The sequence below is a fragment of the Bombina bombina genome, chromosome 5 (assembly GCF_027579735.1).
Source record: "Bombina bombina isolate aBomBom1 chromosome 5, aBomBom1.pri, whole genome shotgun sequence".
Taxonomy (NCBI): Eukaryota; Metazoa; Chordata; class Amphibia; order Anura; family Bombinatoridae; genus Bombina; species Bombina bombina.
The window spans coordinates 1,087,010,264-1,087,036,189 of record NC_069503.1 but is presented as its reverse complement, the minus strand read 5'-3'; the positions used below and the strand labels follow the sequence as shown (position 1 = coordinate 1,087,036,189).

General features: G+C 36.1%; 1 protein-coding gene across 2 annotated transcripts in view; it reads left to right on the top strand.

Annotated features, from left to right (window-relative positions):
- Positions 1-25,926, top strand: part of ST3GAL1 (ST3 beta-galactoside alpha-2,3-sialyltransferase 1) — a 316,937-nt gene that overhangs the window by 35,850 nt on the left and 255,161 nt on the right. The window contains exon 2 of one of the 2 annotated variants that reach the window (XM_053715376.1): positions 21,418-21,524. The exons of the other annotated variant lie outside the window; for it this stretch is intronic. The gene's annotated coding sequence lies outside the window, so the exon portion shown is untranslated. The remainder of the gene's footprint in view (positions 1-21,417; positions 21,525-25,926) is intronic. 2 annotated transcript variants of the gene reach the window in all.

Below are 25,926 nucleotides of genomic sequence, written 5' to 3'. Positions count from 1 at the left end.
GCATTAACAATACATGCATAATAAAGACCTAATTTGAATTTTACTTTAGGTTTATATTTAAAAATAAGGAGGATGTTTTTGCAATTTAATCATCTAATTAATTCATAAAAATTACCTAAATTACTTTTTGATGTGTATCTAAACATTTACGCATGACTTGCTATAAATAAATTCTAAATCATGTCCTAACTACAGCAAGTTGGCAGGTGCAGCGTATACATAGTTTTACTCCTGAGCAACCAAATAAGTAGGTTACTGGAGTATGGACCACACCCACCAAAAGTTTCCATAGCTCCACCCACTCTGCTTTGCCAATTTAAATATATCTTATTACTCTGCTGTTCTAATGTAGCATGCAGAGACTCTGGTGTCACAATATGCAATCAAATATATAGATTTAAACACTAACACAATTCAATTCCCACATATCCCAAACCATTATGCCAAGCCCCTCATGTTGTCTGTTTTTTTTTACAATATGGGGCAGACAAGTGAACCCAATTTAAACTGCACACCAGTTTGTTGTGGTTAGCTGACTTTCTAGACTTCTAAAACAAGTAAGCAATATGGGATATGCAAGGTCAGTTGTCATGGATGACTAGACTTTAAAATTGACTTGAATTAAGTTGGCAGTTCATAGTAATTGCCTATTTGTACCACTATGAATATGTCAAAATATTTCTTGTTCTCATGATCAAATGTGCCAAAAGGAGGATTATGGTCTATTGTCTGAAGGATCACTTGGGTGCTGCCGATGACTAATATTTGGCTTCAGGCTAGAAGAAATTCATAAATGGGATTTGCACAAATATACATTGCATGACAACTGTTGCATAAAAAAAAACACAAACATATGTTGTGCTTCATCATATAGATCAAAACATTTGCTGGTATATATACTATAATTCCCAAAGTTTGACACACGCAACGTATCTAGATCATACAAATTGTGTCTCAAAAAGTAGATCCTTACCAATTCTTCTGGATCTATCTGCTGCTTTCAACATAGTTGAACATCCTCTCCTTGCTTGCAAACCCTATATTGTTTTGGCATCCGAGACAGAAGATCCCTTTCCTGGTTTGCTTCCTATCTCTCAAACCGCTTGTTTATAGTTTAATTTAACAGCATATCCTTTGCCTCTCTGTCGTAGTACCAAAAGGCTCTGTCTTGGGTCCATTGCTTTTTTTCCATCTATACATCCTCCCATGAAAAACCTGTTCCTCCTTCTGGCTTCCAGTACCACTTATATGCTGATATATCTTTTCTCTCCTGATATCTCTCCCTCTTTACTCAACCAGATTACCAACTGCGTCTCTGCAATTTCCTACTGGATGTCCTCGCACTAACTCCAACTCAATCTAAGACTGGGCTACTTCTTCTTCCTCCCTCTGAGACATCCAATAAATTACATTTTTCTTACAGTTTGAGACTCTATTCTCAACACCTAACCCAATTTCCACTGTCTTGTGGTCACACTTTACTCTGAACTCGCATTCACTCCACATACAAGTGCTCACCAAATCCTGCCGTGTGCAACATTTCCATCTCTACCTCTGTCTATCACCTTCAAGACTTTTAAGGAGCCGCTCTTGTCCTCTGGTACACTCTACCAGTGTTCCCACTAAGGCCAGTTTTGTGAGTGACCCAGCAGTGAAATAGTTTATTAGAGCAATTTGCAAACTCTACACAATGCAGACTGCAAGGTGTGGTTCACTTATTAACTGTTTTATTGCTGGGCCGCTCACAAAGCTGGCGTTAGAGGGAACACTGCTCTCTACCCCGCTCAATCAGGCTGTCTCCAACCTTGTATTGCTTTTGACCTTCTTTAAAAACCCACCTATTCATAGAGGCTTACCATCTCTGTTTTTCATCCTACCCAAAATCCATTGTGACAAGCTACCCATAAACTTATGTCTTTGCACCCTGGAAACTTTTTGGAGCATGACCCTCCTTTTTTGTATCTTACTTTTTTGTATCTTACTTTATCACAAAACTTTTGTCATTGCATCTCTGTACCCAGTGCTATAGAATTTTGTGGCACTATACAAATAAATTATACTAGTAATAATATTAATCCTAGATTGTACTCCAATTGCTGCAGACTGCTGAAAATATATAGTATCCATATGTAAACATATTATCCTTGTTGTCAGTTTGGAAATACAGAGTATATTTTAAATGGAAATGTTGAGGTATGGTAAATAAAACCTAGACATTCTGTCATAACCTCCAACACAGCTGTGTGGACAAATAGTGTTAGGCTCAGATTCTGTATAATTTATTAAAGGGTTTTAAAAAGTTGTGAAATTGACTACATAAAAAAATATAATTTGAAACTTAATTATATTCAGGATATAATGAACTTCCTTTATGCAGAAATACATTTTCCAACATTTTAATGAGTATATTTAATTTCTAACGCTCACGTTGGTGCTTTTTTTTTTTATCTTTTCATTTGCATATGTATAAGGTCCTTGTGCGTTCCCCTGTGCATGCGCAATTCATACAATCCTAAATGCATGCGCATAAGATGTGGAGACACAGCAGCTATATTATGGTCTGTCACATAGGAGGATCGTCTTCTATGTCAATCACTATCATGAGGCGAAGGATTCATTGCATACTAGTTAAGTGCCGTGTAATCAAACCGGTAGTAAAATATGCTTACACAGTGCCTGTGGAAACCACTCAATATGAAGCTTTTTAGCGGCTGTGTTCACAATGCGCTTGAATAATGGAGGACGTCAGTGAGTGCAGACTCAATACAGTGTGAATGTGTGGCACAGGTAGCTTCTCATTGCGCATGCGAAGTTACGTAACCTAAGTTGCCCTCTGTGATTTGACTATGCTAATGAGTCCCATGGTGGGTTTGGAAATGGGCAGGATTTTACATGAACATTGCGGCAAAGCGATAAAACGCTATAGCAAGGTATCTGAATATATTTTCAATATGGATTCAAATGTGCATTCAAGAAATAAAAATGTTTTCTTTCATATCCCTTTAAAGGTACATAAAACAGGTTGAGATCTGTGCATATCCTAAAAGGGCTAATTAAGTAAAATAGTTTGCATAAAAAAGTTGTTTAAAAATTGCTGACAAGTATTTTAAAATTTTCAAAAATTAGCAAAATTAATTAAGCTGCCTGGAGAAGTCAACTCTACCCCCCCTTATCAGTATTTAGACACAACTGAGTTCACAGCTTCTAGGCATGCTCCAGCAGATAATCCCTATCCACTTTTGCATTCTACCAAAACAACAATAGATACAACCATAGAAGGAAATGTGTGGGGGTAGTTAGAGCTTTACAATTCAGAAACTAAAAAGAAAGGGTTAATGGCGAGGCACTGCAGTATAAATTTGCAGGTATTAAAGTACTTATTTTTATATTTTGTCTCTATCCCAACCTGTTTTGTCCCTTTAAGCATAGTTAGAGTTCTAAGTATAAGGATTTTGAGTAGTACACCTAAAACTGATTACAAATATGCACGTGACATCTTGAGACAGAGGCATTAGCAGACATGCCATGTTTATAATCAATGGTTTCTTTACCCCTTTTCCACCGTTGGCCTTAGGGCATTCCATGCCGTCCTAGCTGAACTGGGCATGGAACGCCCTAGCAGTTTGGCTGTCCTGAAGCCATAGCCGCTTGGTAAATGGGATCGAGGGCGTGCCTAGCGTCGTAGGCACTCCCCCACCCCGACCCCAGTATAATCTCTTTGAAGTCTAAAATGTGAAAATATTCATCTCTGACCAGCAAAGCAAAAGAAAAATTGAAACGTGTGTGTGTCGGTTACCTTATGTTGCAGCTCTGTATCCTTATGATGCAAGAAAAATTATCTAATTTCTGCGGATTTGTAAAATTATTATTATAGCTGGCTTGATTATCTTTTTAAGCTCTCCGCTGATTTATAGTTGCTACACATGAGAAGCATAATAAATTACTTTATTCATTGTTTTTATGCAAGTCAAAACGAATTGGCTGAAGGGCTTAAAAAAAATTCTCATGTGATAAGAAATAATCGGCTAGATTAAAAGTGTTGCGGTACGGGTTTTAACGCTGCGTAATGGCCAGGAATGCATATTACAAGTCGTGTCGGTATAGCTATACCCGCAAGCATTTTAGCCTGTAATGCAACGTCCTTTCCGGACTCAAAAAAATTATGTTTTTGTGTGGGATTTCCAAAGTCCCCCCAACAGTAACACCCACCACCCAACCAAATTCCCAAAATAAAAAACCTAACTAAAAAAAAAAAACTAAGCTACCCATTGCCCCTAAAGGGGCATTTGTATGGGCATTGCCCTTAAAAGGGCATTCAGCTCTATTCACTACCCTTAAAAGGGCATTCAGCTCTTTTTTTTTTACAAAAGCCCTAATCTAAAAAAACACCCCAAAAAATGGAAATAAAAACCTAACACTAACCCCAGAATATATACTCACGGTTCCTGAAGTCCAGACATCCATCTTCATCCAGGTGGCAAGAAGTCTTCATCCAGGCGGTGACACCTTCATCCATCTCGGGGACGTCTTCTATCTTTATCCCGGTGGCGCAGAGTAGAGCTATTGTGGAAGCTATCCTGCGCGGAGCGTCCTCTTCATCCAGGCGGTGACACCTTCATCCATCTCGGGACCTCTTCTATCTTTATCCCGGTGGCGCAGAGTAGAGCTATTGTGGAAGCTATCCTGCGCGGAGCGTCCTCTTCATACGGTCACCGCCGTACACTGAAGTTAAATGCAAGGTAGCCATTTCAAAATGGCGTACCTTGCATTCCTATTCAGTCAATAGGATTTCAGTAGCTCTCTTCCTATTGGCTGATTTGAATTTGAAGAATTAAATCAGCCAATAGGAAGAGAGCTACTGAAATCCTATTGGCTGATTTGAACATGAAGATGGATGTCCACGCAGGATGGCTCCGCTCTGCATGGCCAGCAGGATGAAGACAGACGTCCCTGAGATGGATGAAGGCGTCACCTCCTGGATGAAGACTTCTTCCCACCCGGGTGAAAATTGATGTCTGGACTTCAGGAACCGTGAGTAGATATTCTGGGGTTAGTGTTAGGTTTTTTCTTTTTTTTTTTTTTTTTTTTTTTTTTTTTTTTAAATTAGGACTTTGGGCTTTTTTAAAAGAGCCAAATGCCCTTTTTAATGCTATGGAGAGTGAAATAACGCAACTTTTTTGGCACCCTGTTTAGCGCAAAACTCGTAATCTAGGTGATTGTCATTTGTTAAAGCATTTTATTATTAAAGGGACATGAAACATGAAATATTTCTTTCATGATTTAGGTAGAGCATACAAATTTAAACAACTTTCCTGTTTACTTTTATTAACAAATTTTTGTTTCATTCTTTTGGTGTCATTTGTTGAAGGAGCGGCAATGTACTACTGGTTTCTAACTGAACACATGGGTGAGCCAATGGCTATATATATATATATATATATATATATATATATATATATATATATATATATATATATATATATTATATAGCCACCAATCAGCAGCTAGAACCTATTTTCTTTGCTGCTCCTGAGCTTACCTAGATAAACCTTTCAGCAAAGGATAACGAGAAGGAAGCAAATAAAATAATAGAAGTAGGCTTGGGGGAGGCTTCCTGTTGGGGGCGGAGCATTGTGGGACAGGTGCTACTTGACTGCTGCAGGAGATTTTGCAGCGTCTAAGAACCAGCTCCCCACGCCACTTACCTCATGGCCCAAGCTGCTGTTAGGGTTTGTATTGGGTCTCTCAATACATGCTGTACTGGTGCAAGAAGCCTCCATTAGCCGATTTGGCTTGCGGCAGAAACCGAACTTGTGTTTACAGCTTCGAATACGAATAAGCCCAGCGGGTGTTGGCGCTATGTTAAAGATCATTATTTACGGAGAGGAGAGAGTTGTTGGAATATCCTGCCTAACCCACGGGAGACTAGGCTAAAGAGTTGCCCCGGACCGGTACTACACAAGGGCAAGTGTCGCAGGTAAAAGCTACAGGGTAACGGCGGAAGTCGTGCGCTGAGCGCTCTCCTCGCGGCTGAAGATTTATATTCTGTATTTAGTCCGGTATCCCCTTCTCTTTTAATTATAATCAGTGCTGTCTCTTAAGCTTGTGAGCAGTAGTAAATATTAAAGGAAAAGGGTTTTTATATTGAACTCCTGATACGTATAAAATACGAGACTTTGCAAACCTGCCTAACAATAGACGGTTCCACAATATTATGATCTGTCTAATTCTTAAAAAGGAAAAAAAAGGATACACATTGAGCTTTGGCTATATTTACAGCTGGGATTGTATCTGTTTAACATTGGACTGTTTCATTCACAAATAATTATACGCAGCCTGAAGTTTTCCTGGTCCCGGTGGATATTTTATTACAAATGCAAAGAGTTTATCTTGGCTGGTACCCACATATCTACAGCATTTGATACTGAGTTTTGGTTACCTGGAACTTTACATCTTTGTCTAAGTGTGGACTGTCTAATATATGAATACTTATATTAAGCTTGAAGAGGGGATTCCTTTTTTCCTTTGGGTCCCGGTGGACATTGGAGGAATATATCTCCACAAGTCTTAAGTGTTTTCCTTAGCCAATATTTATATATTATCTATCACAGCATTAAGATTTGATAACTTCAGCACCCTGATAAATACTATATCCAGCTGGCAATTGGATTGCCAATACATGGTGAACTGATGTGCTTTTGTTGATAAATGTATAACTATTTTATTGAATCTTTGTCTGAATGGTCTCAGCTATTCTGGTTTATGAGGTACTACCTCTGTGAATCACGCCCCAAAGTTTAAATACTAGTGTATACACAGAAGAATACTTTACTGAGACGCTGCCGGTATTATACTCATATATAGTCTGATTATATGAAATAGTAGTGTCAACCACAGTATAAAAGGATTTCACTGAAATATTCTGGCTGAATTTAATATAAGTTGTATTTACATTATATTAGTGAACTCCCAGAATACCTTGCTAAGTATTGGCTAATATATAAAGTAATAGCTATTGTAATTTATAGCCTGTAATTATGTTATCGGCTGTATTGTGCTTCTATTTTTACAAGCTATCCTAGAATCCAAACCCTGAGTCTAAATATATAACCTAAAGTGCTGTGATTTCAAATTTGTCACAGGTTATATCTGTGTTTCACTCTGCTAATATTGAGGGTTTAAAGCTATGTTATGACCTGTAGCAGGGCATTGAGGTCTTAAGACCTGGAAGACAGACTAATTTTAATACATATAAAAAAAAAAAAAAATTGTAAAGGGTTTTTTTTTTTTTTTTTTTTTTGTATAAATCTACCCAAGATATTTGAATCCAATAATATTCACCACATTACACGTTTTTTCACAATGAGTGGTTGAGCCCTCAGTAATAGGTTATTTCTATTGGTAAGTTAACCCCAGGCTTTAAGGGTGAAAAAATGCGTAATTCCACTGCAGATCTTTTTTTTTTTTCTCAAGATTAGTAAATTCTAGTTTTTACGAAATAGTCTACCTATGTAAAGTAATGCTGTATTTGGTTTTGCAGGCCTTCTCACTTTAATGGGTGGGGGCTTCTCCCCCAGGGGATCCCTTTTTTTTTTTTTTTTTTTCTCCTTCACTTACGGTTGTTACACACACTTATATACTTATATACACTTAGCTATATAAACTATATATTTATTGATACAAATTAATAATTTTCCACATTTTTTTTTCTTTTTGTTTAGAATAAAGTGTATTAATTTCTGGCTTTCCGCCTGTTTTGACGTCACAGTTGCGCACAAGTGTATATGGATAAATTTATCACGCAGGTGAAATTTCAATTCGCCCATAATGCCAGCAAAAGTAAAAGATAAAAAATCAAAATCTAATGATACAAATATTGATACTAGTGTAGATTTCTCAGCCTCTAGAAGGGATATGCAGTCCTTGTTTTTACAAATATCTGTGTTGTTTACAACCCAATTTGACTGTATAAAGAAAGATTTATCTGGGATCTCCGTTGATCTGACCACTCTAACAGAGGTGAGACAATTTGTTACGAGAATCTCTGATGTGGACAATAGAGTATCCGATCTGGAGGACCTAGCTAACTCTCATGAAAGTATATTGCAGAAACAGGAAACACAAATTAATAATTTACAGTCACGTTTGGATGATATGGAAGATAGAGCAAGATGTAACAACATAAGAATAATTGGGCTTCCAGAAAACCCGGAATTTGAAGATTTAATTCAAATTACCTCTATTATTGCCAGAAACCTTAGGGATTTCCCCACAACTACTCCCACTTGAGGTTGAAAGAGCCCACAGAGAAGGCCCCAGAAGAACTTTTCCTGATGGAACAATGAGAAATAGGAAGTGCCTGGTAAAGTATTTGAAATTTCAAGATAAAGTGGAACTACTACGCTTATTTTAAAAAATTGAAACTTGCATGCTAGAAAAGTATAAAATACTCCTTTTCCAAGATTTTTCTAGTGAAACATCTGCAAAAAGAAAATTAATGGCTCCTTTCTGTACTCCGTTTATAAACAAAGGGCTGAAAGCTAGGTTGATTTATCCAGCTAAAATTTCTCTTGAGGATAAGGGTAATAAATATTTATTTAACAATGTGAAAGAGGTAAAAGAATATATTGAATCAAAAGAGAGCCTACAAGTTTAATGTTTATATTAGGGCTTTTTACATCTAATAACTTGAACTAGGGTCTTGGGACAGTCTAATGGATTGGCTTTCAGGAGTAAATGTCTGGCATTTTCTAGTCGTTGCATAAGATTTCAGCTCTCTACTTATTTTAAATGTGTTTTTTTTTTTCTCCCCTCCTTTAACCCCGCTGGTTTTTTTTTTTCTCTCCCCATCTCGCATAACTTAATATCAGTATACTAATAGTGATATAAATAAACGCACTTTACTGTCTTGGAATGTTGGAGGAATTTCCTCCCCAGCTAAGTGTAAACTCATTATTAGACATCTGGCTAAGGACAAGCCAGATGTGGTATTACTTCAAGAGACACATCTGACTAAGTTAGAATCTGAAAAACTCAAGATGAAATGAGTAGGAAGGGTTATTGCGGCACCTTCTACTAATAGAAAATGTGGTCTGGCAATACTATTTGATAAAAATTTTACATATTCTATTATTAATAGTGATTCGGACCCAGAAGTGCAGTTTATTATTCTACATGTAGTAATTCATAATATTAAATATATTTTATGTAACATTTATGGCCCGAACAGGATTTCTCCTGAATTCTGGGAAAAAAATGGAAAATAAATAGTTTCCTTTGGTTAACGAAAATATTATAATCGGTGGGGATTTTAATCTAACTCCCTGCCCAGTACTTGATAGGCTCTCGGGCAAAAATCTAAAAAATTATAATAGAGCTGCCAAAATTTTTAAAAAGATGTGTTATAAACTTAAATTGACCGATATTTGGAGACTTAGAAACCCTGATTCTCATGTATTTACCTTTGAATCTAAATCTTTTAAAACTTTTTCCAGAATTGATTTATTTTTAATATCAGAATCTTTATTAATATCTCAATATCTGACCATGCGGTAATTTCTCTTACATTTATGTCCCCACATAGAACTGAGAATAGAACAGCCAGATTCTTTTCCCTTACGATTTCTGCTCCATAATTTTAAATTCTCGCTCTGGTTAAAACAGAGGAGGAAAGATTTTTCAAATATTAATATTGAGTATTTTAATGAAATTGAGATTTTTTGGGAAACCGCGAAAGCGGTACTTCGGGGTGAAATAAAGGCTTATATGAGTATTCTGAATAAAAAAAAACATGCAGCAGAAACCCAATATACTAACCAAGTGAGAAATGCATATAGAAAATATCTGACTGAACAATCAAGTTCTAACTAGAATACATATGTTGACGCTAGAAAAGCATGAGATCTTTATAAAACAAAAATAATTAGAACAGGAAGCAAAAATCAATATCCATTTCAGGGGGATTCGTGGCTGTTCTGCAAAGCACCTTGCTAGACTTACAAAAAACAGAAAAAAAAGAAATTATATTTCAGCTATTCAAATAGGTGATAATAGATACCTTGAAACCAAACAGATTAGCAAAGGTTTTTTTTATTTTTATCAATCATTGTATTCTGATATAGTCAGCAACCCTGATAGCCAGGAGAATTTCTGGCGGAGTATACAGATACCTCAGATTTCGGAGAACGATTGTTTAACTCTAAATACCCCAATTACGGAGGAAGAAATTTGTACAGCAGTAGATTATCTCAAACTCAATAAAGCGGCAGGGCCGGATGGTATCCCGGCAGAATTCTATAAGATATTAATACAAGAGTTAAAGATCCCACTATGTAAACTATTTATTATTTTTTTTTCTAAAGATCCTATGGGGCCTATCTATCAAGCTCTGAATGGAGCTTGATGGCCCGTGTTTCTGGCGAGTCTTCAGACTTGCCAGAAACAGCAGTTATGAAGCAGCGGTCACAAAGACCGCTGCTCCATAACCTGTCCGCCTGCTCTGAGCAGGCGGACAGACATCGCCGGAAATCAACCCGATTGGGTTGATTAACACCCCCTGCTGGCAGCCCATTGGCCGCGAGTCTGCAGGGGATGGCGTTGCACCAGCAGCTCTTGTGAGCAGCTGGTGCTATGCTGAATATGGAGAGCGTATTGCTCTCCGTATTCAGCGAGGTCTGGCGGACCTGATCCGCACTGTCAGATCAGTACCGCCAGACCTTGTTAAATAGAGGCCTATGTCTACATAATTCTCTGCAGCAAATATTTCATTAATATTGAAGAAAGGGAAAAAAATCAGAAGACCCGGCCTCGTATAGACCTATTTCAGTATTAAATACGGATTATAAGCTTTTACTATCTATTATTTCCAAAAGGCTTGCTGTTCCGCTTGAAAACATTATCCACAAGGATCAAGTGGGCTTTATGTTATCTAGAAATTCTACTAAACACATTCAGAGTGTGACTACTTTTATAGATTAATGTTGGAGTATGGAAAAAATTGATAAGTATAAGAACCAGGATATAGCAATTCTCACTCTAGATGCCGAAAAGGCTTTTGACTCTTATCTCCTGGGATTATCTTTTTAATGCTTTAATCAAGTTCAGATTTAAAAACCAATTTCTACAATTTGTTCAGAAACTGTATAGCTCCCCAATATCTTGTCTATTGATCAATAATTCTCTTTCCGATAAAATTATTTTGAAACGCGGCAAGGGTGCCCTTTGTCACCCCTCCTATTTAATATTGCACTTGAACCATTAGCTATTAAATTAAGAGAGAAGATGACAGGCATTGTATTAGGTTCTCAGACATTAAAATTGTTACTTTATGCTGATGATCTGCTGTTTCTCAATAATACACGGCAGTCCATGCCTCTGATTTTGAATTGTCTTCAAGAGTTTAGTCTCTTTTCAGGTTACAGGGTTAATTATCAAAAAAGAGAATTGCTCTGGATCAAAAAATCTCCCGGCAGCTTACAAGAACATCCATTTAGTATAGTAGATACCATTAAGTGGTTAGATATATTAATGCATACAAATCCTAAAAAATGGTATAGTTTGAATTTTTACCCATTACTAGATAAAATAAAATCGGACTTATGAATTATGGGCATCTTTTCCTCTTTCAATAATGGCCCGGGTTAACCTTATAAAAACAATTATTTTCCCACGTCTTCTTTATCCCTTGCAAAATTTACCTGTATTTATTCTTAATAAAGATTTATACAAGCTTAACTCGTGGATGTCTAGGCTTATTGCGGGTGGTAAAAAAACCTGGATCTCTTTGGACAGAATGATGTTAAAGAAGGATATAGCGGGATTTTCTTTACCCAATTTTAAATTGTAAAATTGGGCAGTCATGATTAAGATGGCTTTAGACTGGATTACAGAGTCCAACATATTCTCTTCATATGATATTGAAAGTTTCTTTTGCAACCCATTCTCATTAAAAGCAATTCTACATTGTCCTATTAAAATATTACATGCTAATATTCATTGTTTGATCACATTTAAGAATATAATCTTGGCTTTGCAGAAATTCTGTATCCTTCTAGAAATGGATCCAATTTTTTCAGATCTTCCGATTATAGGGAACCCACAATTCACACCAGGAATTTATAATAAAGCCTTTATATCATGGAAGGAAAATATTATTAATGTATCACAAATTCTGTCAGATGCTTCCTTTTCAAAACTTAGTCAGACAATATGGTATCTCCAATAAGACTTTTTTTTTTGCTTACTTACAATTGCGTCATTTTGTAAATAGTTTGTGCTGTCCTGCTCCTTTGCCTCTAGCATGATCTGATATTGAGTTATGTTGGAGATTTATGATGGGTGATGCCTCCATTTCATTAATATACGACATAATGTTGGCTAAGCAGGGTGTCCTTTCTATGGATAAAATTAATAGATGCATATATACTTTTTCAGATATTGACATGAATAAAATTTAAAGCTAGTTTTTCGGCCCTTAATTATTGTACAATTTCCACATTTTGGAGAGAGTCCCATTTTAAATTGTTCAATAATTATATCTCTCCTTATAGAATGTATAAAATGTTTCCAACTCCGGCCTAGAATGTCCACGTTGTAGATTGTCGTCAGCAGATTTGTGTCACATGATATGGTACTGTCCTAAGATTTTCAACTCTTGCAAAAAGTTGGGTTCTGGGTTTCCAATTAGATTTATGCTAGAATCTATCTTTTTTTTTTTTTTTATATAGTCTCAACATTGGAGCCCAACCTTATATGCCAATATGGTTAATACTATTATTTTGATTGTAAGACATCTGATATTTAATAACTGGAAAACTCGTAAGGCCCCTTCTCTTCCTTTGGTACTTAAGGAAATTCAAGGCCATATTGTTTTTGAATCCTACCATTTACAGACTGCTTCTAAATGGCTGGTTACCAATAATTAAGTCCTATATGTGTGCAATTCAAAAACAAATTTTGTCCCCGTACTTGAGTTCAGACTCTTTTGCAGAGTTAGTCTTGTTAAATAATTTCCCACCAGAATGGATCTCCTTATATAGAGAGGTATAGGTTATGCCTGATAGGGGGGTTTCTCCCCTCTTTTCCCATTTATCTCGGTTAAAGGGATATTCTAGTACAAAAATGATGTACAATTACATCTTTTTAAAAAATTCTTTAGAAGAGTAATTTTAACCCCTGTGTTGAATTCTCCAAGTTCTTGTATTGAACCAAATTTTATCATTTTATGAAGTATATTTTTTTGTTTGTTCTTTGTTTTTTAGTTTATTTTAATGGATGTCCCAGCAAAAAGTTATAACTTTCTTATCAGAGATTTAAAGTATCATCCAGCCAATCCAGGTGTGGGAGTTTTCCTTATCAACCAGTGACCAATTGATAAGTAGATATTAGTTATACAGAAACATATGTTACCTGTTAGTTTGAATTCAATTGTAAACGGACGTTAATACACTTTTTCACACATTATAACGTAATAATAGTAATAGACAACACTCTAATTGATTAGAGTATTGTATTATTACATGAATGTTCATTGCTAGATGTTTACCCCAGCACAGACATTAAATGCATAGATACATTTCTGCTCAGAAAAGCGAATGCATTACTCCTTTTAAACAGTACACAACCAATGACCCTCAAAACATTACTATTTTATAAGCATTTAAAACTTTCCTTTTTGTTGGTCAAATTTACAGGGTTTTGGTACCAGGAATGCCGCTTATACCTGTTTATCTTATCTATTGCCAGTTATGGCCATATCAGTTGATCTCCAACACTGAGCTTAGACTTATGCAGCACGTTGCAGGGTCACCACTGTGAAGAATGCAGTGTGCACTCAAGTATTACAAAAAAAAGCAGGCCAAGTAAAGAATGATGAAAGTACATTGCATATATATTTTTTTTTATACTATGTTTAATGAAAACTTTTAAGTAAAAAATAATTTTTGAATTTATTTTGGGAGGGGAAAGTTATGAGCACTTAAATGAAGTACAAATCATGTCCATGTTTATAAATAAACGTGTGTATTTGAAAGGGTAAGTAGAGCCAAACCTATAATAATGAACTTTTTATGAGAAGCGCAGTGGAGAATTGCACGTGGCTGTGTCAGATTAGCCTTGGATGATTGAAGTTTTGGTCTGGCTTTCTGAGCCAAGCATTGCCTTTTTAGTTATGATTAGATATCATATCACACATAGCCTTCCAGAAAAGCCATGTGTTACTTTTAGAAGCCTTGTATTGTAGATATCAGTTGCTTTAAAATATTTTTCTGCTGTGTGAATAGGGAGCAAGCCAGGCTTCAAGACCCTAAGTCAGTCTCCGACGTCAGTCCGGGGGGGCACGATATGGCCTGTGCTATTTCCATTACCTACCTGCTCAGAACTAGCTTTTTCTTGCTTTTCCTCCCTAAAGTTTAAAACTCTGCTGTTTCCAACCCACTGAGAAATCTCCCTGTGGTGCCTGATGCTAGTGCTCAGCTCGCCCCACCCAAAGAGGCTGGCCTGCTTCCAATAGATTAACATTAGAGTCTGAACTATATAAAAACTTATTTCCTGCAATTATTTTCCTTATTTGAAGGAGCCAATCTGGAAATGACAGGGCTTACCGCTGTCATTATGGTAACAAATTGTACAATTTAAGAAACAAACAAATACAGGAGCAAACCTTCAATTATCAAAATCAATACACACTATTGGGGGTATGTGGCAAGGTTAGGCTTGTGTAGGCAGCCATGTGCTCTTTCAGGACTTGGAAATCAACCATTTTCAGACTTAAATTGCAGGAAAAAGAGGCAAAATAAGCAGTTAAAGGGATACTAAACCCACATTTTTTCTTTTACGATTCAGAGCATGCAGTTTTAGGCAGCTTTCTAATTTACTTTTATTATCAGTTTTTCTTCGTTCTTCTAAGGAGCTGGCTAATTTTTGGTTCAGCACCCTGGATAGCGCTTGCTGATCAGCAAGCGCAACCCAGGTGCTGAACCAAAAATGGGCTGGCTCCTAAGCTTACATTCTTGCTTTTCAAATAAAGATAGCAAGAGAACAAAGAAACTGATAATAGGAGTAAATTAGTAAGTTGCTTAGAGCATGCAGTTTTATCTGAATCATGAAAGAAAAAAATTGGATTTAGTGTCCCTTTTTAAGTATATTGCAAAGGCGTTTTACTATGCATAAATAGGTATTTTATATAACAATCTGAAAGAACCCCATTTATTAAGCTGCAGATGCACCTTCAGGGCCTCTGCAATTAAGGCTCTCACGAACACGTCTGAAACGTTAGGTACTTAGTCTTAAAGGGACACTGAACCCAAATTTTTTCTTTTGTAATTCAGAAAGAGCATGCAATTATAAGCAAATTTCTAATTTGCTCCTATTAACCATTTTTCTTCATTCTCTTGCTATCTTTATTTGAAAAAGAAGGCATCTAAGCTTGTTTGAGTTTCAGTATTCTGGACAGCACTTTTTTATTGGTGGATGAATTTATCCACCAATCAGCAAGGACAACCCAGGTTGTTCACCAAAAATGGGCCGGCATCTAAACTTACATATGTGCATTTCAAATAAAGATACCAAGCTAATGAAGAAAATTTGATAATAGGAGTAAATTATAAAGATGCTTAAAATTTCATGCTCAATCTGAATCACGAAAGAAAAAATTTGGGTACAGTGTCCCTTTAAGACCGTAGCTACATAGTGTCTCCGCCACCTAAAGTGTTGCAGAGTTGAATCTTCCTGATCATATCCATTCAGTATTCCTGAAAGCCCCTGATCGCACGCTATTAACTGACTGTGAACAGGTGACATTGTACAAGCAAACCGTGTCTGCCTGGCTTTTAATAAAGTTTTTACTGTCCATTTTAACGCTTTGGGGCCCATTGATAGCAATGTTGATGTTCTGTCGAGATTTGCTTATCTATCAAAATTACGTAATCACACTCCACATGTTTGAAAAGAGTGTGATTACGTAAATACAAGCATGTTCACATCAAAAATTTCGTCGGCTAGGGAAATTAGTCCTCGCAGTCCTTCTTAAAGCAGCCATGTACATGTGCGCTTGCACAGTAACATTATTATGTGGTAGTACATTTTGACTGAGAAATTATTTTTACACATTAAAGTTAATGTTTTTTAAAAATGTTTTGTTTACATTTATTAAAACTTATTATCTGTTGATACACAGTAGCAGGGCTCGCATGCTTGCATTACATCACATTCCACACATTTTTTTTTTTTTTTTAAACAAATGTGGAATGTAGTGACATAATTGTGCGCATGTGCAAAACGTAGTAACAAATTTCTGACACAGAAGCAAATCTCAACCGAACACCGGTACTCACCAACTATGAACCATTATAGTCCTTTTCTTTGCTTCACCTAAAGGAGGGGCAGTGTGTTTCATTTTTTTAACTCCTGTTTCTTTCCTGAATAATTAATATTTACTTGTCACACTTGCAGGTTAATTTAATATCCATTTAATAGAATGTCCAGAAACTATGCATTTAAATAATTAGAATGTAAGCTCACAAGGCCTTTCCTGTTGAACATTTTATATAAAGGTGGGTTAACTTACAGCCCACATTATTTTACAAATATATTTTGATTTTTGTACTGCACAACTGTATACTATGTGATCGCTCTGAGTAATATGTTGGCACTATATAAATAAATGATGATGATAATAACAATAAATAATTAGAACAAGAGTTGACAAACCCAGGATCCAGAGAGCCTCTGGCTACTATTTTGCTTTAGTTATTCTATATTTTTTATATATATATATACACACACACACACACTCTGGCTCCTAAAAATTCTTACTGACTCCATAATTTTAAACAGATTTGTTGACCCCTGAATTAGAAGGTATTTTAATGTAAATATTTAAAATGAAAACATTTCCAAAATATAAGGAAAAAAAAACCCACCACTGAAATTCAGTGTTTTGGCACCAACTGTGTTTTATGATATTGTATCCACTAAAGGGTGGTGGTGTCTCGTTAACAACAGGAAACCTGGAATTTCCTTTATTAAAAAAGAAAAACATTTGCATTTTATTGGTATGAAACACATTCAGAGCATCATTGTAAAGGCTTCTTGGCAAATTTACAGATGCCACAAACCTTACAGGGTGGTGTGATTTGCAGTTATGTTGTGAAGTCTCCAAAATAGATTGACCTTTTACTAATTCACATAAATATTCCAGATTCTCCATGCTGGAATAACAAAATGGTATAGAGTCTCTGCACTCTGTATAACCGTAGAACAATTAAATAGTAACTGTGAGCTAAGCACACATTGTTTCTTTGTGGGCATGTAAATAATTTGGTATAAAACAATTTTTCTAAGCACATTTCTGAAATGATTCCTTTTATATGGCTCTCTGCTATTTAAATATAATTCTCATAACATTTATTTTGAAAGGACAGTCTAGGCCAAAATAACCTTTCATGATACAGATAGAGCATGTCATTTTAAACAGTTTTCCAATTTACTTTTATCAACAATTTTGCTTTGTTCTCTTGGTATTCTTAGTTGAAAGCTTAACCTAGGAGGTTCATATGCTAATTTCTTAGACCTTGAAGCCCACCTCTTTCAGATTGCATTTTAACAGTTTTTCACCACTAGAGGGTGTTAGTTCACGTATTGCATATAGATAACATTGTGCACGTGAAGTTATCTGGGAGCAGGCACTGATTGGCTGGACTGCAAGTCTGTCAAAAGAACTGAATAAAGGGGCAGTTTGCAGAGGCTTGGATACGATAGTGTTGATTGCTGTCCGCAGCCTCAGAGGCGGCGAACTAGTTAAGGAGCAGCGGTCTTAAAACCGCTGCTTCTTAACTCCTGTTTCCAGCAAGCCTGAAGGCTCATGCGGAAACAGGGCGATTAGGCATAATACGACCGATAATAAATCGGCCCCCATGTGTGTGTATATAAAAATGTGCTCATTTTAATAATGGAAAGTTTTTTTTTTTATTTGAATCACGAAACATTAAAGAGAAACTAAACACCTTGTAATTGCAAGACATTTCTGTTGTGTTGCTATAGAACAACATATTAGCCAAGTCTAAAAACTTTTAAATCAAATTAACATCTTGTTTGCTGCAATTGTTTTGCAATATCCAAACTCCATCTACCATTTATTTTATTTGGAGTAGCGGATCCGGGCTTAAGTCTGCAGAAGACAAGGCTAGCCACAGTAATTAATTAATTTAATGTAAAGTGCATTGTTTTGCATTTATCTGCTGAAGCCATTTAGGTGGAAGATATGCAGCAGAGTTAGCCTTTAAAAGTCAGCTCTGGGAAGTAAAACATCCACAGAGCTAAATTTAATGAAAAAGAGGGCAAAATAAACAATGAAGGTATATTGCAAAGTTGTTTTACTATGCACAACTAAACATTTTATGTAGAAAAAATCTCAAGGAGTTTACTGTCCCTTCAAAGGGACACACAAGTTAAAATGATACTTTCATAGTTGGGATAGAGCATGTGATTTTAAGAGAACTCATCTACTTTTATAATCAAACTTACTTTAATATTTTGAAAAGCATACCAAGGTAGACTCAAGTGTAGCAGTGCACTACTGGCTATGATGGCTATGCACATATGCCTCTTGCCATTGGCTCAGCAGATGTGTTCAGCTAGTTCCCAGAAGTATATTGCTGCTCTGGTGCTAACTTTAAAAGGATACAAAACCCAACTTTTTTCTTACATGATTCAGATAAAGGCATGCCATTTTAATCAAGTTTCTAATTTACTCTTATCAGTTTTTTGTCATTCTCTTGGTATCTTAATTTAAAAAGCAAGAATGTAAAGCTTAAGAGCCAGCCCATTTTTGGTTCAAAACCTGGGTTGCGCTTGCTGATTGGTGGCTAAATGTAGCTACCAATCAGCAAGCACTATCCAGGGTGTTGAATAAAAAATGTCTGGCTCCTTAGCTTAGATTCCTGCTTTTTCAATTAAAGATGGCAAGAACATGAAGACAAATTGATAATATAAAAGGCCAGGTATGTTTGTCCGATGCAGTCATGCGCAGTAAAGACTGCAGCACAAGACAAACCTGGCCATAAGGAAGGATCAGACAGCAGAGCGGGCGGGGTGCCCGTGTACACGGGCTTTAGGACTAGCAGTATATATTCAAGCAATACTGCAGTAGCAAAATGCTTTAACACATTAGAGCATTTTATTTTTGCAATTGTATGTCCTTTTAATAATTTTTACCGGCTACCATACTCTTTATTTTATTTATTTATATATACGTTGCTGTAAAAAGTCCAAACTATTTTCTACATTCACTAGGAACTGTAGATATAATAATACTTTAACTAAATAAATATAGCAACCCGTCTTATGCATCTGTCAGTAGATAAGAACAATATTATATCATATCCTGCTGTGCAAAATCATATTCTGGCATTGGGGCATTTTTTTTATTTATTTTTTTAAAGAAAATAACACTAAAGTTCTAATTTAACAAACAAAAAAAACACATCCGCTCAACTAATAAAGCAAAAAGAACCTTAATTTATGACTTATGCTGCCAGAAACATTATGTAATATCAGAAAGAGCAAGTAACGTCCTCTGTATTTTTTGTTTTTTTTATAGAACTGCATATTATAAACTAGAAGCTAAATAATGCATGTTAAATAATTTGCCTACATAATACAAGTATTAAAGGGACAGTCTACACCAGAATTTTTATTGTTTTAAAAGATAGATAATCCCTTTATTACCCATTCCCCAGTTTTGCATAACCAACAGTTATAATAATATACTTTTAACCTCTGATTATCTTGTATCTAAGCCTCTGCAAACTGCCCCTTTATTTCAGTTCTTTTGACAGACTTGCAGTCTAGCCAATCAATGCCTGCTCCCAGATTACTTCACGTGCACGAGCACAGTGTTATCTATATGAAATATGTGAACTAACACCCTCTAGTGGTGAAAAACTGTTAAAATGCAATCTGAAAGAGGTGGGCTCCTAGGTTAAGCTTTCAACTAAGAATACCAAGAGAACAAAGCAAAATTGGTGATAAAAGTAAATTGAAAAATTGTTTAAAATTACATGCTCTATCTGAATCATGAAAGTTTATTTTGGCCTAGACTGTCCCTTTAATAAGCAGCTCTAGACCCTGCTGGATTCACTGAAGTCTTTCTTTGAACTTTGGAAATAACAGAAAAAATGAAAGTATAACACAATTTTGTATTTGTATTTATACATAAGTAATCAGCTTATGAGAAATTACATTTTGAGTTGAATGTTCTTTTTAATTCACTGAAAGAGACCAGTATGAGATAAAATACAAACAAGGAGAATATTAAATTGACTATAAACATTGCAAATGTTTCAGTACACCTCTGCTGATACCATGGCAACATGTTCTATTATACAAGAAAATTGTGTTTTCTTTGTGTGACATTGCTACAGACTTACCTGTAACAACGTGAACTTGTGAAGTGGGAAAAAATAAAAGATTTATGAAACTGAAAACTGAACAGCTTCATGTATATAATGGTAAATGTATGTCACATTCTATGAGTGAAGTAAGCAGGCAGGACAGTGCTGTCTAACCTAAATCTTGAGGGCCACAGTGATGCTTAGCAGTGCCCCCCCCCCCCCCCCCCCAGCATAGTGGCTGGTTCCCCTATGTGCCTCCCAATGGTGGCTTCCCACCACACTCTGCCCAGGCACTATGGCTGGCCCATGACTTACCCTATCCAGCCCATGACAGCCTGGCCCTGCCTGTTACATTCCCAGTCTTGCCTTCCCGTCATGGCCCCATCCACAAATCACCAGTGGGCCTCCTGGAAGTGCCTCCCAAGAAGAAGTTTCTGAGTGTGTGTGTGTGTGTGTGTGTATGTATGTATGTAATATAATATAAAAAGTCTACACACCCCTGTTAAAATGTAATGTCAGGTTTCTGTGATGTAAAAAGATAAGTCATTTCAGAACTTTTTCCACCTTTAATCAGCCAATAGGATTAAGCTGGCATTCTGTTGGCTGTTCCAATCAGCCAATAGAATGCGCGCTCAATCCTATTGGCTGATTGCATCAGCCAATAGGATTTTTTTTCTACCTTAATTCCGATTGGCTGATAGAATTCAATCAGCCAATCGGAATTGAAGGGACGGCATCTTGGATAACCTCACTTATCTTGTCTGTAAGTGAGCGGTGAGCATAAACTGCTCGTTAGCACAGCACAGCCTCTAACGCAAAACTCGTAATCTAGGTGATGGTTCTTTTACCTCCTTTCATCCAAGGTAATCCTGAAAATCTGCCCTGTTGGGGAGGCCTGAGGGCAGTTTTGAAAATGTAATTTAAATCCTTGCAATGCAAAAAAACTACTAAAGTATAACTATTATTTTCTTATGCTCTATAGTATATTTATTTTTAAAGAATTTAACTTTTTTTTTTTAACTATTAGGAAAGTACCTAAAAGTATTGCTGCCCGGTGGAAAAGATCTGCATTAATGAACATATTTAGATGGATATGAGAAGGTGCTTACTACATTGTCTATCAGCTCTACAAAGGTAATATTGTCTTATACAAGTATTGAAAATGTATGCAAATCATTGCACAGCATGAACCTAAAAGGATTTATATTATGTTTTAGAATGTTCAATAATGTAATAGATTATTGCTGTTGTTACTTTATAATGTTTCCCCTTTGTATTTCTACCATTGTAAACAGCTTGTTTATTTGAAACATTTGTTACATATAGTGGCCTAAATTACAAGTGGAGTGCAATCTATAGCGGAGGGTGTATTATATTACAAGGGATGAGTAAAGTGTTGTACTTGAGCGCACATAATCGTGCTGAAAAATGTAGCACTTTTGGAGACCTGAAGTAAAGTGTTTATGCTTACATATATGCCTAACAAAACACGTGTATAATATATTCAAATAAGTGTTTATACATATTAAAAGTAAAATAAATGTTTATTATTGAAAAATGTTTTAAAAGTGTATGTGTGTATGTATGTATGTGTGTATATATATATATATATATATATATATATATATATATATATATATATATATATATATATATATATATATATATATATATATATATATGTATATATATATATATATATTCTACAAGGCCCATAGGGAAAATTACAAAACATTACAAGCACTCGGCTAAGATTAAAAGCAAAAATGGAAGAGTTACTGCATCTGGCCAAATGGGACAAGCCTAGGTACCACGTCAAGGTCTCTCCCAAAACCTGGATCCCTAATATAGCCATACAATGCAAGCTCTCAATTAAACAAACTGGGAACAAGTGAATTGTGCGCAGACTCATGTAATCACCCTAGACATATACAAAACACGAAAGGGGACTACACTCTGACTGGACTGGGTATATATGTGTGTGTGTGTGTGTATAGTATGTTTGCAGTGTTTTAAACTTTATATTTCAATGCAAAATTATAATTTAAAAGTAAGAGAAGAACTCCACAATTTGACCTACGGCTTGGTGCAACTTCAGCGTAGTGCTCAAACAATAGCACCATGAGTTTATCAGCGCACCGCCTAGAAGTCTTTTAGTGTGTGTTGACTAAATTCCTCACATATCAGACATTCAGATATTGGCGCTGCCTAGTCTTTTGCTTGAACACTAATATATCACTTTTAACTTGTAATATGAGCGCAGAAATAAAAGCACTAATATGCTTGCCCTTCACTGCTAACCTAATCAATGTGAACGTTCTTTCAATTGTTTGGTTTTATTTTGTTGCCTTTATACGTACTAAAGTAAAAACAATATTAATATATTCTTTTCCAAGTATCAATGACTCAAAGAACCCCCCCCTTACTTTTTCTAATTGATTTTGAAATGTTTTTTTATGGAGCAAAATAAAAGAAAATATAATTTTTGGGAATAATCATTATTTTGTCACCATGCCAGCTTCTGTAATGCAAATGCTGGTTACTAAGCAATTGGTTACTAATATAAATTGCAGAATATGAGAAAAGATTTATCTACAAAAATATCCATAGACTTTAATGGTGTTTTTCTGTTTAAAACAACATATATAATGATTTTCAAAGTATTTTTATTCACCCCAGTATTTCTTGGGACCTTGCAATACAAGGATTTGAGAATCGTTCTTGAGAATAGATGAGGCAGAACTGCCAAGGCTCTAATGTTTACAGTTGAATTGAAAGGAAGGGGTTTTTAGATGCACACTTAAGTCAAAATTCAACTTTCATGATTCAGAAAAAAAATAAATCAGATATTCTTTTCACTTTGACGAAAGGAATATTTGAATGAATGCACCAAAAATGAATATTCATTTTGCATGCTAGAGATCCACGCTTACCCAATCCTCTTCTTGACAGAGCCTCTGCCGCGCTATGAGGAGGCTTAGTGTGCTGTGGCAATCGCATTAAACCTGTTGTTAGTGCGACTAGGGCTCTGGCAAAATAACTCAACACACAGCCATTAATGTCTAAACCGTTGGCAACAAAAGTGAATACACCCCTAAGTGGAAATGTCATATTGTCTCACCTGATGTCTTTAGCTGGCTCCCAGTAGTGAATAGCTGCACCTTCAAACAAGGATACAAAGGGAATTAATGAAATTTGATAATAGAAAGAAAATTGGAAAGTTAATTTAAATTGTATTCTATATCTGAATCATGAATGGAATGTTTTGGTTTTATGTCCATTTAAGCTCTTCCTCCTTAACCCAACCAATCTAGCCTGGGTGCAAAGTAAAAAAGTTATTGGGATAGAACCTCCATTAAAGGGACATTAAACCCCTGATAAAAAATGCTGAAACCTACTTTTTCTTAAGAAAACTGCTGTCTATTTTATCACTTCCTCTTACCCCAAGCTGTTGAAGGAGATTTTTTTGAAATACAGCATGGATCGAGTGCTGCCATGTTGTAACATACGTTTCAAGGGCACAGTAGTCACATGGTCATAATGCAGTCATGTGACACACACACACCATATTGTCTGTTACATATATAGTACTATCCCACCTGCCTGCAGCGTGTGAACAGCAGTGTCTGAAGGCACATATTTATTTCTCAGTCAGGGTATACATATATTTAATTTACCAGTCTATGTATATAATATACATTATGCAGCAGGATTTAAATAAAATGCTTCTGTTTTTGCCTATGGTTCTTATTTGCTATTGACCTGCTCTGTATTTCTTGTTATTAAAACACAAACAGATTGTGATGGCAAAGTTATCTGTGGGTTCCTCTCCCAAAAGTTTTCTAAGATATAGGGGCCTATTTATTATGGTGCGAGCGGACATGATCCGATATAGAGGATCATGTCCGCTGCACGTCGATAAATGCTGACAGCATTTATCATTGCACCAGCAGTTCTTGTGAACTGCTGGTGCAATGCCGCCCCCTGCAGATTTGCGGCTAATCGGCCGCTAGCAGGGCGTGTCAATCAACCCGATCGTATTCGATCAATATGATCTATGTCCGCCGCCTCAGGGCAGGTAGACAGGTTATGGAGCAGCGGTCTTTAGACCGCTGCTTCATAATTTCTATTTCCGGTGAGCCTCTAGGGACATCAAGCTCCATACGGTGCTTGATAAATATGCCCCATAGAGAATTAAATATTAGAGAATATGACATCATCCGTAGCATAGTTGGAGCAGGTATCATTTTATCTTTTAGGGAAGGATTCCATTTTGATAAAGGCCCAAATGTAGACTTTTGCCTATCATTTGTTCCCTTTAATGGGAATCTACCATGTCTATTTATCATGTGATTTCTCTTTTAAAGGGAAGGTGTACTAACTCTAACAGCACTGATTTCAGAATTCTTGATGAAAACCAAACAAGACTGAAAGCACTTTGTTTATTTGTCTTTCCCTGCTCTTGGCAATCAGGACTAGAGAAGATAACGGATCTAAGCATCCCTGTGTAGCAGGGTGAAAATGCTGACAAACTAGATAAAGAATGTACAGTACATGGTATTGTTTTTTTGTTTTTTTTACCACGGTCTTTAATATTAAGCATTTGATGTATTTTTTTTTTCTACTGAGTTTAATTGGCCTTCAAATAGAGATATATCTTCTGTTATCAAGTATAGTGTAGATAGGAAAGTGAAGCTATATTTTCCTAAGAAGCAGTAAGGGCAGAAAATTGTTAACAAGGATTCCAAAAATGTTTGGAATACATAAAGTCCTCTGATTATCAGGACATGATACTTGGGGGGGGGGGGGGGGGGGGGGGAAACTGATGTAAACCATTAGAACAGTGTTTTTTTTTTCTGACATTCAACAGAATAAAACTGCAGTTAGACATATGTTATAGGGATAGATTGAAAATGAGCATAGCTCGATTCCAATTATAAATAAAAGAATTTTTGCAATGTTACTTTCATTAGCGAAAATGCTTCTAGTAAAAGTTATTGCTATTTCAGCAGTATACGCACATATGCTGTGTGTGACTAGCGGATCAGGAATCAAACACTGTGTCTGATCTTAGAGCTGGCGGTGTTATGTCTTTTATTAGTGAGGACTTAAAGGGATAGACAAGTTAAAATGAAATGTTCATGATTCAGATAGAGCACACAATTTTAAACAACTTTCCAATTCACTTCCATTACCTAAATGTGCACAATCTTTGTATATGCACAGATCTGAGGCACCTGCTCCTACTGAGCATGTGCAAAATTCACAGGATATACGTATATACATTTTGTGATTGGCTGATGACTGTCACATGATGCATTAGGTAGGAAAATGTAACTGACAATTGTCAAGAAAAAAACAAAACTATTCATTTGAAATTCAAACTAAGGGCTAGATTTATTAAAGTTGAGGCGTACAGGGGCGCGTATACGCGCCCCTGTATGCCTCAGCTCGCCTGTGGCGGGGCAAAAATACCCGCAGGTATTCGGCATTGCACACGAGTGCAATTTTGCGCTCGCGTGCAATCCCACCCCCT